Raw genomic sequence first — 17,123 nt, 5'->3', positions numbered from 1 at the left:
GTCTGGAGCCAGTGGTAGTGACAGTTCAGTTCAGTTCAGTCACTCAGTCGAGTCCGACTCTCTGCGACCCCATGAACTGCAGCGTGCCAGGCCTCCCTGTCCGTCACCAACTCCCAAAGTCCACCCAAACCCATGTCCATTGAGTTGGCGATGCCATCCCACCTTCTCATCCTCTGCCATCCCCTTCTTCTCCTGCTCTCAATCTTTCCCTACATCAGGGTCTTTTCCAATGAGTGACAGAAGATCCTGCAATTAATTTCTATAATGTCCATGGCTGCCTCTGCAGCCTTCCCTCCCAGAAATCTGAGTCACTTAATATTCTTAATAAGTTTCTTTCCTGCTCAAAGTTACCTGTAATGGATTTTATTCTTTTCAAGTAGAAAGCTGACACCCCTCTAACTTCATTTAACCATCAAGCCTCTTTGCAAAACTAGACTAAGTAAGGAACAATGTCCAACCCCATGGGCAGTGGAGTCAGGGAGAGGAATTTTGTCAAATTATTATACTGCCACAGACTCTGGGCCAGTGTCCCTCTGCGGGGGTCACTGACCTGGACTGTGAGTCGGGTAGACCCATCTGAATCCAGGCTGTGGTGCTGACCGACCTGTCGTGTGACATTGAGCATATCACTTTCCTCATCTAGAGAATGGACTCTGATTAGTACTTGCCTCCTCAGCTTGTCATGGAGACCAAAAGATTCCTGTACGGAGCAATCTCTCAAGCACACAGCTCAGCACGTGGGATACATCCACACCAGTGATGCTAGAAGGAATGAGAGTGACCTTTCTTTTACTGGATTAAAAAAATAAGTAATAATAGAGGTGATGTCCTCATGTAGTCCAAGATGAAGATGTTCTGTGAACGCTGCAGTTTAGAAAACAGTTACATGTTTTTCGTTTTGAATTTTTTAGTTTTCTTTCTTTTTTTAATTTATTTATTTTAATTGGAGGCTAATTACTCTACAATATTGTAGTGGTTTTGTCATACGTTGACCTGAATCAGCCACGGTTGTACATGTGTTTCCCATCCTGAACCCCTCACTCGCCCAATCCTATCACTCTGGGTCACCCCATTGCCAGAGCCCTGAACACTCTGTCTCATGCATGGAACCTGGACTGGAGGTCTGTTTCACATATGGAAATATACATGTTTCAACACTATTCTCTGAATCCACCCCACACTTTCCTTCTCTCGCAGAGTACAAAAGACTCTTCTATACATCTGTGTCTCTTTTCCTGCCTTGCATAGGGGTTATCATTACCATCTTTCTGAAGCCCATATATATATATATATATATATATGTATGTATGTATGTATGTGTACATATGTATGTGTGTGTATGTGTGTATGTGTGTCTCTGTGTGTGTGTGTGTGCTGTTGGTGCTTTTCTTTCTGGCTTGCTTCACTCTGTATAATAGGGTCCAGTTTCATCCACCTCGTTAAAACTGATTCAAATGCATTCTTTTGAATATATGAGTAATATTCCATTGTGTATATGCACCACAGCTTTCTTATCCATTCTTCTGCTGATGGACATCTGGATTGCTTCCGTGTCCTGGCTATTATAGACAGTGCTGCGATGAACACTGGGGCACATGTGTCTCTTTCAGTTCTGGTTTCCTTGGGGTTTAAGCCCAGCAGTAGGACTGCTGATACATATGGCAGTTCCATTTCCAGTTTTTTTAAGGAATCTCCACAGTGTTCTCCATAGTAGCTCTACTAGTTTGTATTCACACCCACCTTGTAAGAGGGTTCCCTTTTCTCCACACCCTCTCCAGGATTTATTGTTTGTAGACATTTGGATAGCAGCCTTTCTACCTGGTGTGAGATGGTACCTCATTACGGTTTTGATTTGCATTTCCCTGATAATGAGTGATTTGAGCATCTTTTCATGTGTTTGTTAGCCATCTGTATGTCTTTTTTGGAGAAATGTCTGTTTAGTTCTTTGGCCCATTTTTTGATTGGGTCATTTATTTTTCTGGAATTGAGCTGCAGGCATTGCTTGTATAGTTTTTAGATTAATTCATTGTCATTGGCTTCGTTTGCTATTATTTTCGCCCATTGTGAAGGCCATCTTTTTCCCTTACTTAGAGTTTCCTTAGCTGTACAAAAGCTTTTAAGTTTAATGAGGTCCCATTTGTGTATTTTTGCTTCTATTTCCATTAGTCTGGGATATGGGTCATAGAGGATCCTGTTGTGATTTCTGTCAGAAAGTGTTTTGCCTGTGTTTTCCTCTAGGAGTTTTATAGTTTGTGGTCTTACGTTTAGATCTTTAATCTATTTTGAATTTATTTTTGTGTACGGTTTTAGGAAGTGTTCTAGTTTCATTCTTTTACAAGTGGTTGACCAGTTTTCTCAGCACTGCTTGTTAAAGAGATTGTCTTGTTTTCATTGTATATTCTTGCCTCCTCTGTCAAAGATAAGTATCGATAGGTGCGTGGATGTATCTCTGGGCTTGCGATTTTGATCCATTTATCTATATATCTTTTTTGTGTGTGTGCCAGGACCACACTGTCTTGATGACTGTAGCTTTGTAGTATAGCCTGAAATCAGGCAGGGCATTTCCTCCAGGTCCATTCTTCTTTCTCAAGATTGCTTTGACTATTTGAGGTTTTTTGTAATTCCTTACAAATTGTGAAATTATTTCTTCTAGTTCCCTGAAAAATACCGTCGGTAGCTTGATAGGGATTGCATTGAATGTATAGATTGTTTTGGGTAGTATACCTATTTTCACTATATTGATTCTTTCAGTCCATGTACATGGTATATTTCTGCATTTATTTGTGTCCAGTTTCATTTCCTTCGCCAGTGTCTTATAGTTTTCTATATATAGGACTTTTGTTTCTTTAGGTAGATATATTCCTCACTATTTTATTCTTTTTGGTGCAGTGGTGAATGGAATTGTTTCTTTAATATTTCTTTCAGTTTTCTCCTTGTTAGCGTACAGAAATGCAAGGGATTTCTGCGTGCTCATTTTGTACCCTGCAACTTTACTATATTCATTGATTAGCTCTAGTAATTTTCTGGTGGAGTGTTCAGGGTTTTCTATGTAGAGGATCATGGCATCTGCAAACAGTGAGAATTTTACTTCTTCTTTTCCAATCCGGATTCCTTGTGTTTGTTTTTCTGCTCTGATACCTCTGGCCAAAACTTCCAAAACTATGTTGAATAGTAGTGGTGAGAGTGCGCACCCTTAACTTGACCCTGTCTTTAAGGGCATGCTTTCAATTTTTCACCATTGAGGATAATGTTTGCTGTGGGATTGTCATATGTACATTTTATTATGTTTAGGTATGTTCCTTCTATGCCTGCTTTCTGGGGTGTTTTGATTATTAATGTATGTTGAATTTTGTTCAAGACTTTCTCTGCAGCTATTGAGATAACCATATGTTTTTTTTTTAATCTTTCAATTTGCTAATGCGGTGGATTATGTTGATTGATTTTTAGATATTGAAGAACCCTTGCATCCCTGGGATAAAGCCCACTTGGTCATGATGTATGATTGCTTTAATATGTTGTTGGATTCTGCTTGCGAGAGTTTTGTTAAGGATTTTGCATCTACGTTCATCAGTGATATTGGCCTGTAGTTATCTTTTTCTGTGGCATCTTTGTCTGGTTTTGGTATTAGCGTGATGATGGCTTCGTAGAATGAGTTTGGACGTCTCCATTCCTCTGCAATTTTCTGGAATAGTTTGAGTAGTATAGATATTAGTTCTTCTCTCAATTTTTGGTAGAATCCAGTTGTGAGGCTGTCTGGTCCTGGGCTTCTGTTTGCTGGAAGATTGTTGATTACACTTTCAATTTCCGTGCTTGTGATGGGTCTGTAAAGATTTTCTGTTTCTTTCTGGCTCAGTTTTCAAAAGTTGTACTGTTCTAAGCATTTGTCTTCTTCCAAGTTGTCCATTTCATTGGCATATAGTTGCTGATAGTAGTCTCTTATAATCATTTGTATTTCTGTGTTGTCTGTTGTGATCTCTCCATTTTCATTTTTAAGTTGTTGATTAGATTCTTCTCCCTTTGTCTCTTGATGAATCCGGCTAATGGTTTGTCAATTTTATTTATCTTCTCAAAGAATCAGCTTTTAGCTTTGTTGATTTTTGCTCTGGTCTTTTTTGTTCCTTTTACATTTATTTCTGCCCTATTTTATGATTTCTTTCCTTCTATTAACCCTGGGGTTCTTAATTTCTTCATTTTCTAGTTGCTTTAGGCATAGGGTTAGGTTATTTGTTTGACTTTGTTCTTGTTTCTTGAGGTAAGGCTGTTTGGCTATAAACCTTCACCTTAGCACTGATTTTACAGCATCCCATAGGTTTTGGGTTGTTGTGTTTTCATTTTCAGTTGTTTCTATGCATATTTTGATTTCCTCTTTGATTTGTTGGTTATTTACCAGCGTGGCATTCAGCTTCCATATGTTTGAATTTTTAATAGTTTTTCTCCTGCAGTTGACCTCCAGTCTTACTGCATTGTGGTCAGAAAATATGCTTGGAATAATTTCAAGGTTTTTTGAATTTACCAAGGATGGACTTATGTCCAAGGATATGATCTCTCCTGAAGAACTTTCCATGTATACTTGAGAAAAAACGTGAAATTCATTGTTTTGGGGTGAAATTAGTATAGATATCAATTAGGTTTCTCTGTTCTATTGTATCACTTAAAGTTTGTATTTCCTTGTTGATTTTCTGTTTACTTGACCCATCCATAAGTGTGAGTGGGGTATTAAAGTCTTCCACTATTATTGTGTTATTGTTAATCTCCCCTTTGATGCTTGATAGCATTTTCCTAACATATTGCTGTCCTCCTATGTTGGGTGTTTATGTATTTTTAATTGTTACATCTTCTTCTCGGTTTGATGCTTTGATCATTATATAGTGTATTTCTTTGTCTCTTTCACACGCTTTATTTTAATGTGTATTTTATATCATATGAGTATTACTACCCCTGGTTTCTTTTTCCAGACCCTCATTTTCAGTCTGTATGTGTCCCTTGTTTTAAGGTGGGTCTTTTGTAGACAACATAATTAGAGGTCTTGTTTTTGTACCCATTCAGCTAGTCTTTGTCTTTTAATTGTGGCATTCAACCCATTAACATGTGAGGTAATTATTGACAGGTATGATCCTGTTGCCATTTGCTTTAATTTTTGGGTTCAGGTTTATGCAACCTTTCTGTGTTTCCTGCCTAGAGAAGATCTTTAGCATTTGTTGAAGAGCTGGTTTGGTGGTGCTGAATTCTCTCAGTTTTTGCTTGTCTGTAAAGTTTTGATTTCTCCTCCATATTTGAATTTGATCCTTGCTGGGTAAAGTAATCTGGGTTGAAACATTTTCTCCTTCATCACTTTAAGTATGTCCCGCCATTCCCTCTGGCCTGAAGAGTTTCTGTTGAAACATCAGCTGTTATTCTTATGAGAATCCCTTTGTGTGTAATTTGTTGTTTTTCCCTTGCTGCTTTTAATATTTGTTCTTTGTTTTTCATCTTTGTTAATTTGATTAATATGTGTCTTGTGGTGTTTCACCTTATGTTTATCCAGCCTGGGACTCTCTGGGTTTCTTGCATGTGGGTGACTATTTCCTTTCCCTTTTTAGCGAATTTTTCAACTATTATCTCCTCAAATATTTTCTCATGGCATTTCTTTTTCTCTTCTTCTTCTGGGACGCCTCTGATTCGAATGTTGAGGCCTTTAACGTTGTCCCAGAGTTTTCTGAGGTTGTCCTCTATTCTGTTAATCCTTTTTTTTTCTCTCTGCTTCATTTATTTCTACCATTCAATTCTACCTCATCTATCCTACCTTCTGCCTCTGTTATTCTACTTTTGTTTCCCTTCAGAGAGTTTTTGATCTCATATATTGCATTATCCATTATTGATTGACTCTTTTTTTATTTCTGCTACGTTCCTGTTCAATGATTCTTCCATCTTCTCAATCCTTGTCTGCAGGATATTTATCTGTAACTTTGTTTTGTTTTCCAGATTTTGGATCATTTTTAACTTCCTTATTCTGAATTCTTTTTCTGGAAGACTCTCTATCTCCTCCTCTTTTGCTTCGTTTGTTGCACATTTACCATGTTCCTTTAACTGCCGATTTACATGTTTAAACCCCGATCTTGACTAACACACTTAAAAAATGATTAAAAGGACAAATTTTGTTATATCTCATTTACCACATTTTAAAGAAAATTGTAAAATACCCAAAGCAATTATACACTTTAAATGTTATCTCAATAAAGCCTTTTTAAAATGCCAACCACCTTGGCTTCCCAGTTCCTTCTGATCATAATTCATCCCCAATACCCCTTGATTTCTCTTCATTCTCTGATCTCCTCAGCCCCATTTCCAATGCTGATTCTCTCATTCTGGCCTCCCTCACCTTTCTCCTATTCTGAGAAGATCCAGAAGCCCCCTCAGGGTTTTCTATTTGCTCCCCGTTTTACCTTGGGTGTTCTTAAAATCAGGTTACAGGCTCTGAGATCTACCTGCCCAACAGAATCACCTGAAGAACTTATGGATGCCCCAACCCCACCTGAGAGAGTCAGATATAGTTACTTGGGGAAAGAGGGTGGCACCTGAACATTTATTGTTGTTTTAGTACTTGCCAGGAGCTTCTAACATTTAGCCAGCACTACGAAATCATTGCCAAAGATATCATGCTCAGTTCCCACATAAAGGTTTCAGTTCAAACGCCAGTTCTACAAGAGGCCATCCCCAATCACACCAACTACTTCTCTTCCATACTCTACATATTTGATTCTATCCCACCTAGGATTCTATCATATACAGATCTGCTTCCCAGTGAGAATGTCAGATGGATGAAGGCAGAGCCTGTGTCCTCAGTGCCTGGTTCACCACAGATGCTCAGCACACAGCTGTTTCATGAATGACCCTTCACTGGTGCCCTCCTGGGTCTAGCTCCAGCTCTAAGGGCTGCAGTTCTCCATGACAACCACCAGGTGGCGATAATGCCAGGCTGCATTAAAGGTCATCTCGAGACCCACCAGTGCAGAAGGCAATGGCAACCCAATCCAGTACTCTTGCCTGGAAGATCCCATGGATGGAGGAGCCTGGTAGGCTGCAGTCCATGGAGTCGTGAAGAGTCAGACATGACTGAGCAACTTCACTGAGCCCTGAGAACAGCTCATTCAGACTAAAATCAGAGGCAGAAGTTCCTGCTACCCTGTCTGGAACCTCCAATTCCTGGCCAGTCCCTGAGCCCTGGATGTAACCTCCTGAGATGAATTTCATAGGTTCCTCACCTAGCTCATGGCTTGTACACAAGGCTGGTCTGCTGGCCATGGCTGACGGCAGCTGACAACCTGAATATCCATCAACTGGGAGTTGTGACACACACTGTCACCTTCCACGTGGCAGGCTCCCATACCCAGAAAGAAGAACAAGGAAGCTCTTGTAAGGTCCTCTCTAAACCAGTCCCATTCAATTCCTTTCACAGCACCAGCCAGGGATGGCTTGAGGGGCCAAACTATCCCTGCTTTGTCCAGCCATGGAGCTGAGGAGTGTTCACATGTTTAAATGATGGAAAGAAAAATACTTATGTGACCCATGAAGATGAAATGACCAGGATGTGCCTGGGCAGAGTCAAAGTCACACATTGCCCACAGAGCTCCTTGTACCTCAGGTTGCCATCTTAGCCACTGAAAGACTAATTCATTCCCTCCCAGTGTTCTTCTGAGAGTGACCCCGGATTTCCCTTCTGTCTCCATCTCTGTCAGTAAATTCTCTAGAACTGGACTTCCTAGGAAAGCTCCCATTGGGGACATTTATTTATAATGTGGACAGAAACCTTCCTGACCTCATGTGGCCCCATCTCCATCCTCGGCCCAAACCTGATGCATCCATCCTGACCAAATGGAAAACAGCTATTTCGAGGAAGAATAAGACATTTTTCCCCACCAAAACAGCTTCATTTAAAAAAGGTGAAGGAGGAGCTGGACTAAGATGGTGGAGGAATAGGATGGGGAGACCACTTTCTCCTCCACAAGTTTGTCGAAAGAACATCTCATAGCTGAGCAAACTTCACAAAACTACTTCTGAATGCTGGCAGAATACGTCAGGCATCCATAAAGATGGCGCATTATCTTCAAAAAGAGATAGGAGAAATTATAAAAGATAAAAAGAGAGACAAAAGAGTTAGGGACGGAGACCCATCCCGGGGAGGGAATTGTAAAAGAGGAGAAATTTCCAAGCACCAGGAAACCCTCTCACCGGTGGGTTTGGGGGAAGATTTTGAATCTTGGAGGGCAACATAACTGGGAGAAAAAATAAATAAAACCCACAGATTACGTGCCTAAAGGAAACTCCCAGCAAAGAACCCCAGACGCTTGCAGCTGCCACCAGCAAGTAGGGGCTGAACGGAGAGGAGCGGGCGGCACTGCTTAGGGTAAGGACTGGGCTTGAACGCCCTGAGGACAATCTGAGGGAGCTAACGTGAGATAGTAACCTAAACTGTGGGACAGCCAGAGAGAGAGAAGTATCCCATGAAAAGCCCAAATCTAAGGCACTGCCGGCCGGCTCACAGAACAAAGGACTGAGCGATACCAGAGGAGAGGTAGCCAGCTGCAGACCACCCCATACCCCGCCGGACAAGCGGGCAGGCGGGGCCAGCCAGAGCCGAAAGGGGCAAACTCGGCCCGAGAGAGGGCACCCACTACCAAACTGCAAACAGGCTCCCAGTTTCTAAGCAAAGACTGCCTGAGGTCCCAGAGGGACGACAGTAGCCGGGAGGGTCGCAGCCAGAAGCCAGCTTCTCAGAACCGACACAAAACACACCAGAGCCGGGCACGCCCGTAAACCCAGGCGGGGACCAGGGAGGTGATAAGCCACACCGCCCCAACAGGGGAGAGTGCGTTCGCCAAACTCCTGGCTGCCTGAGCTACTCCAACCGGGAACAGCACAAACCGCGGGCGCAACCGAGTCTGCGCCTTTCTAGAGTAATCGGGAGCCTGAACCTGAGCGGCTTAGACCTAGGAAGTGCACACATCTCAGGGCCCACTCCCCGGCCGAGTAACCTGAAGCCTGAGCAGGATAGACGGGGAAAGCACACACGCCATGAGCGGGGGCGAACCCAGTGCGGCCGAGACACTGCGAGCTCGCCACACACATGCCAGTGATATAGGTTTGCAGTGTTCCTCCCTCCCCACAGCATGACTGGAAAAGCGAACCTAAAGAGAGCACCTCTGCCCCTTTGTGGCAGGGCGGAAATTAGATACTGAAAAGACTTGCAAACAGAAGCCAAATAAACAGAGGGAAGCGCTTTGGAAGTGACAGGCCAACAGATTAAAATCCCTGTAGTTACCACCGACTGCATTGAAAGGGACCTATAGATCTTGAAAAGTATAAGCAGGAACAAGGATCTATCTGAAACTGAACAGACCCCACACTGATCACAACAGCTCCAGAGAAAGTCTGGGATATATATTTTTATTATTATCATTATTTGTTTAATTTATTTCTTTTCTTTCTTTTTTCTTGAAGTCCTCTATTACACCTTTAACTTTCATTTTCATAACCCACTATTACCTCTGCAAAAAAAAAAACAAACTATTTTTAAAGCAAACTGCATACATACATCTTATACCTTTTGTGGTTTCTTTTTTCCAGTGTGTTTTTGCCTGTTTTACTTTTTTTTACTGTTTCTTTTTTGTTTTAACTGTTTTACAGTTTTATTGTTTTTTTTTTCTTTTTACACTGTTTCCTTTTTTTCTTTTTTTATATTGTATGTTTTATAAGAGGCTAACCTCTACTCTAGATTTTGAATCTTTGTTTTACATATTTGATATCAATTTTGCACATTTAAGAACCCAATCTTTAGAACCCATTTTTACTCAGGAGTGTGATCACTGGCTTCATTACACTCTCCCCCTATTGACGCTCATTCTTCTCCCCCAGGGAACCTCTATCTCGCACCCTCCTTCTTCTCTTCTCAACCCAATTCTGGTAATTTCTGAGGGTGTTCTGGGTACTGCAGAACATATCAGGAACAGAATACTGCCCAGATCTCTCTCTCCCCTCCTGATTCCTCCCTTTCTACTTATGCTCACCTCTAATACCTTCCTCCCCCCTCTCTATGTATCTCTGTGAACCGCTCTGAGAGTTCCAGACTGTGGAGAGCACAGAGGGAAGTGCTTACTGGCTAGACTGCTCTCTCCACATTGGAGTCCACCTCTTCCCCTCATGGTTACCTCAACCGCCCCCCCCTTCACCTCTCCATGTAACTCAGTGAACCTTTCTGTGTATCCCTCACTGTGGAGAATCTTTTCACCATTAACCTTAAAGTTTTATTATTGATGCTGTATGGATGGAGAAGTCTTGAGGCTACTGCAAGAATAAGACTGAAAGCCAGGGGAAACGTTAATTAATAAGAGATAATCCAATAGCCTCTACATACACTGAAACCAAGCTCCACCCAAGAGCCAATAAGTTCCAGAGCAAGACATACCACGCAAATTCTCCAGCAACGCAGGAACATAGCCCGGAGCATCCATATACAGGCTTCCCAGAGGCACGCCAAATCCATAGACATCTCAAAACTCAATACTGGTCACTCCATTGCACTCTAGAGAGAAGATATCCAGCTCCATCCACCAGAACACCAACACAAGCTCCCCCAACCAGGAAGCCTTGACAAGCCACCCATTCAACCCCACCCACAGTGAGGAACCTCCACAATAAAGAGGAACCTCAAACTACCAGAATACAGAAAGGCCATGCCTAACACAGCAAGCTAAACAAGATCAAAAAGCAGAGAAATACTCAGCAAGTAAAGGAAAATGAGAAATGCCCACCAAACCAAACAAAAGAGGAGATAGGGAATCTATCTGAAAAAGAATTTAGAATAATGATAATAAAAATGACCCAAAATCTTGAAAACAAAATGGAGTTACAGATAAATAGCCTGGAGACAAGGATTGAAAAGATGCAAGACATGTTTATCAAGGACCTAGAAGAAATAAAAAGGAGTCAATATAAAATGAATAATGAAATAAAGGAGATAAAAGACACTCTGGAGGGAACCAACAGTAGAATAACGGAGGCAGAAGATAGGATAAGTGAGGTAGAAGATAGATTGATGGAAATAAATGAAGCAGAAAGGAAAAAAGAAAAAAGAATCAAAAGAAATGAGGAAAAACTCAGGAACCTCTGGGACAATATGAAACACCCCAACATTCGAATCATAGGAGTCCCAGAAGAAGAAGATAAAAGGAAAGGCCATGAAAAAATACTCGAGGAGATAATAGTTGAAAATTTCCCTAAAATGAAGAAGGAAATAGTCACAGAAGACCGAGAAACCCAGAGAGTCCCAAACAGAATAAACCCAAGGCGAAACACACCAAGACACGTATTAATCAAATTAACTAAGATCACACACAAAGAACAAATATTAAAAGCAGCAAGGGAAAAACAACAAATAATATACAAGGGGACCCCTATAAGGATAACAGCTGATCTTTCAATAGAAACTCTTCATGCTAGAAGGGAATGGCAGGACATACTTAAGGTAAAGAAAGAGAATAATCTACAACCCAGATTTCCATACCCAGCAAGGATCTCATTCAGATATGAAGGAGAATTCAAAAGCTTTACAGACAAGCAAGAGCTGAAGGAATTCAGCACCACAAACCACCTCTCCAACAAATGCTAAAGGATCTCCTCTAAACAGGAAAATCAGAAAGGATGTTTAAACACAAACTCAAAACAACCAAGTAAACGGCAACGGGATCATACTTATCAATAATTACCTTAAATGTAAATGGGTTGAATGCCCCAACCAAAAGACAAAGGCTGGATGAATGGATTCAAAAACAAGACCCCTATATATGCTGTCTACAAGAGACCCACCTCAAAACTAGGGACACATACAGACTGAAAGTGAAGGGATGGAAAAAACATATTTCATGCAAACGTAGACCAAAAGAAAGCAGGAGTTGCAATACTCATTTCAGATGAAATAGACTTTAAAATAAAGGCTGTGAAAAGCGACAAAGAAGGACACTACATAATAATCAAAGTATCAATCCAAGAGGAAGATGTAACAATTTTAAATATATATGCACCCAACATAGGAGCACCACAATATATAAGGCAAATACTAACAAGTATGAAAGGGGAAATTAACAATAACAAAATAATAGTGGGAGACTTTAATACTCCACTCACATATATGGATAGATCAACTGAACAGAAAATTAACAAGGAAACACAAACTTTAAATCATACAATAGACAAATTAGATTTAATTGATATTTACAGGACTTTTCACCCCAAAGTAATCAATTTCACCTTTTTCTCAAGTGCACACTGAACTTTCTCCAGGATAGATCACATCCCGGGCCATAAATCTAGCCTTGGTAAATTCGAAAACATTGAAATCATCCCAGCCATCTTCTCTGACCACAATGCAGTAAGATTAGACCTCAATTACAGGAAAAAAACTATTAAAAATTCCAACATATGGAGGCTAAACAACACACTTCTGAATAACCAACAAATCACAGAACAAATCATAAAGGAAATCTAATTATGCATAGAAAAAAACGAAAATGAAAACACAACAAACCAAAACCTGTGGGACACTGTAAAAGCAATGCTAAGGGGAAGGTTCATAGCAATACAGGTGTAGCTCAAGAAACAAGAAAAAATCAAACAAATAAACTAACTCTACACCAAAAGCAACTAGAGAAGGAAGAAATGAAGAACCCCAGGGTCAGTAGAAGGTAAGAAATCTTAAAAATTAGGGGAGAAATAAATGCAAAAGAAACAAAAGAGACCATAGCAAAAATCAACACAACTAAAAGCTGGTTTTTTGAGAAGATAAACAAAATTGATAAGCCATTAGCCAGACTCATCAAGAAACAAAGGGAGAAGAATCAGATCAACAAAATTAGAAATGAAAATGGAGAGATCACAACAGACTCCACAGAAATACAAAGGATCATAAGTGACTACTACCAACAGCTATATGCCAACAAAATGGACGACTTGAAAGAAATGGACAAATTCTTGAAAAGTATAACTTTCCAAAACTGAACCAGGAAGAAGTAGAAGATCTTAACAGACCCATCACAAGCACGGAAATTGAAACTGTAATCAGAAATCTTCCAGCAAACAAAAGCCAACGACCAGACGGCTTCACAGCAGAATTCTACCAAAAATTTAGACAAGAGCTAACACCTATTCTACTCAATCTCTTCCAGAAAATTGCATAAGATGGTAAACTTCCAAACTCATTCTATGAGGCCACCATCACCCTAATTCCAAAACCAGACAAAGATGCCACAAAAAAGAAAACTACAGGCCAATATCACTGATGAACATAGATGCAGAAATCCTTAATAAAATTCTACAAACAGAATCCAACATCGTATTAAAAAGATCATACATCATGACAAAGTGGGCTTTATCCCAGGGATGCAATGTTTCTTTAACATCCACAAATCAATCAATGTAATACACCACATTAACAAATTGAAAGATAAAAACCATATGATTATCTCAATAGATGCAGAAAAAGCCTTTGACAAAATTCCACATCCATTTATAATAAAAACCCTCCAGAAAGCAGGAATAGAAGGAACATACCTCAACATAATAAAAGCTATATATGACAAACCCACAGCAAACATTATCCTCAATGGTGAAAAATTGAAAGCATTTCCGCTAAAGTCAGGAACAAGGCAAGGATGCCCACTTTCACCACTACTATTCAACATATTTTTGGAAGTTTTGGCCACAACAATCAGAGCGGAAAAAGAAATAAAAGGAATACAGATAGGAAAAGAAGAAGTAAAACTCTCACTGATTGCAGATGACATGATCCTCTACATAGAAAACCCTAAAGATTCTACCAGAAAATTACTAGAGCTAATGAATGAACATAGTAAAGTTGCAGGATATAAAATTAACACAGAGAAATCCCTTGCATTCCTATACTCCAATAATGAGAAAACAGAAACAGAAATTAAGGAAACAATACCATTCACCATTTCAACAAAAAGAATAAAATACTTAGAAATATATATACCTAAAGAAACAAAAGACTTATATATAGAACACTATACAACACTGATGAAAGAAATCAAAGTGGACACAAAGAGATGGAGAAATATACCATATTCACAGATTGGAAGAATTAATATACTGAAAATGAATATACTACCCAAAGGAATCTATAGATTCAATGCAATCCCTATCAAGCTACCAATGGTATTTTTCACAGAACTGGAACACATCATTTCATAATTTGTATGGATATATAAGAAACTTCGAATAGCCAAAGCAATCTTGAGAAAGAAGAATAGAACTGAAGGAATCAACCTGACTGACTTCAGGCTCTACTACAAAGTCACAGTCATCAAGAGAGTACGGTACTGGCACAAAGATAGAAATATAGATAAATGGAACAAAATAGAAAGCCCAGAGATAAACCCACACACCTATGGACACCTTATCTTTGACAAAGGAGTCAAGAATATACAATGGAGAAAAGACAACCTCTTTAACTAGTGGTGCTGGGAAAACTGGTCAACCACTTGTAAAAGAATGAAACTAGAACACTTCCTAACACCATACACAGAAATAAACTCAAAATGGATTAAAGATCTAAATGTAAGACAGGAAACTATAAAACTCCTAGAGGAAAACATAGGCACAACACTCTCCGATATAAATCACAGCAGGATCCTCCATGACCCACCTCCAAGAATATTGGAAATTAAAGCAAAAAATAAACAAATGGGACCCAATTAAAATGAAAAGCTTTTGCACAACAAAGGAAACTATAAGCAAGGTGAAAAGACAGCCTTCAGAATGGGAGAAAATCATAGCAAATGAAGCAACAGACAAAGAATTAATCTCAAAAATATGCAAGCACCTCCTGCAGCTGAATTCCAGAAAAATAACGACCCAATCAAAAAATGGGCCAAAGAATGAAACAGATATTTCTCCAAAGAAGACATGCAGATTGCTAACAAACGCATGAAAAGATGCTCAACATCACTCATTATTAGAGAAATGCAAATCAAAACCACAATGAGGTACCATTTCACACCAGTCAGAATGGCTGCTCTCCAAAAGTCTACAAGCAATAAATGCTGGAGAGGGTATGGAGAAATGGGAACGCTCTTACACTTTTGGTGGGAATGCAAACTAGTACAGCCACTATGGATAACAGTGTGGAGATTCCTTAAAAAACTTGGAATAGAACTGCCATATGATCCAGCAATCCCACTGCTGGGCATACACACCGAGGAAACCAGAATTGAAAGAGACACGTGTACCTCAGTGTTCATCGTAGCACTGTTTACAATAGCCAGGACATGGAAGCAACCTAGATGTCCATCAGCAGACGAATGGATAAGGAAGCTGTGGTACATATACACAATGGAATATTACTCAGCCATTAAAAAATACATTTGAATAGGTTCTATTGAGATGGATGAAACTGGAGCCCATTATACAGAGTGAAGGAAGCCAGAAAGAAAGAAACAATTGCAGTATACTAATGCATATATATGGAATTTGAAAGATGGTAATGATAACCCTATATGCGAGACAGAATAAGAGACACAGATGCATAGAACAGTCTTATGGACTCTGAGGGAGAAAGTGAGGGTGGGACGTTCTGGGAGAATAGCATTGAAACATGTATAATATCATATGTGAAACAGAACACCATTCCATGTTCGATGCATGAGATAAAATGCTCAGGGCTGGGGTAATGGGATAACCCAGAGTAATGGGATGGGGAAGGAGGCGGGACGGGGGTCCAGGAAGGGGAACACATGTAAACCCACGGCTGATTCATGTCAATATATGGTAAAAACTACTACAATATTGTAAAGTAATTAGACCCCAACTAAAATAAATTTATTTAAAAAAAAAAAAAAAAAGGTGAAGATTCTGAAAAAAATAGTGGGTGAGGAGAACCCATAAGAACATACCTCGTGAATCCACTGGTTCAGTCACAAAGAAACACCCTCATCAGACAAGATATTTAAGTTTAATACAAATGTTATGCAAAACAATTGTGAAAAAAATACTTCCGTATGTGAAAAGCAATTATGCTTCACAAATAAGGCTAGGTTTTTGTATCTTTTGACAACTGCAATTGACAAATGTTCTTTCTTGTTTTCTTCTAGTACTCTCTTTTCTATTTATTTTCTATTATGAGTAACTAGCTGGAAACTGTACAGTTCGCATCCTATCAATAATGAAAAGAAAGAAAACAAGACTAAAATGTACAACAGAATGTACTGGAATGATATCGTACAATTAATTTTTATCCTATACATACATCACCTTTTTGCTTTGTTCAATGCTTCTTGAACATACATACAAAATGGTACTACAGCATACGGAGTGTAACGGCAGAGTGGTGTCCTGCTTCCCCTCAAACTGCCTTCGTTTCACACTGACATAAAAACCTAAAATTCCATTGTATAAATATCACATACATGCTTCATCTCAGGCTCAAATGTCCTCCACGTGTGTCTTGCCTTTGACTTTTCACTTCTATGAGGCATGGCCATCTCTTACCAAGAAGGTTTGAGTATCTTTAAAGGAACCACAAAGTAAAGAAAATCTCTGTTTTGGAGCTTCGGACTTGAATGGCTTCTACGGTCTTCTCTTCTGCAAACTGAGGTGAGCAGGGTTGTTTCTAGTTAATCATATGTAAACAAAGATATGGATTTTTTTCGTTTGTCCCTTTTATTGGAGTAGAGTCATCCTGGAAATCACATCAGATTAATGAGCACATCTATGTGCCCTTTTGGTCCAGAGAGCTTCCCATTGAAAACATGGTAACATAGTACTTGAAAGGGGCCAGTGGGTGCATGTGATGTGTCCATAGCAGCACTAAATTCTGTGCTGGAAATTCTTGATCCCAATGTGCTGTGTACAGACGTACAAATGGAAACAGCTCACAGGGTGTCACAGAGGAGGAGCTGTGCACCGTAAAACAACCCCTGTGCCCTCTCTGTACCCCTGTGACAGACTGGCTGGGTGACCATCCTTTCTCCAGCATCCAAACATTCCTTTTGTTGTTGGATGTGTCTTTTGTTTAGTTTTGTTTTTCTCTTTCTCTTTCTCTCTCTATCTCTTTTTTTTTTAAAAATAAGTTAAAG

This window comes from Giraffa tippelskirchi, chromosome Y, assembly GCF_054371585.1.
Source record: "Giraffa tippelskirchi isolate mGirTip1 chromosome Y, T2T-mGirTip1v1.2.pri, whole genome shotgun sequence".
In the NCBI taxonomy this organism is placed as follows: domain Eukaryota; kingdom Metazoa; phylum Chordata; class Mammalia; order Artiodactyla; family Giraffidae; genus Giraffa; species Giraffa tippelskirchi.
Note: the sequence above shows the minus strand (reverse complement) of the source record.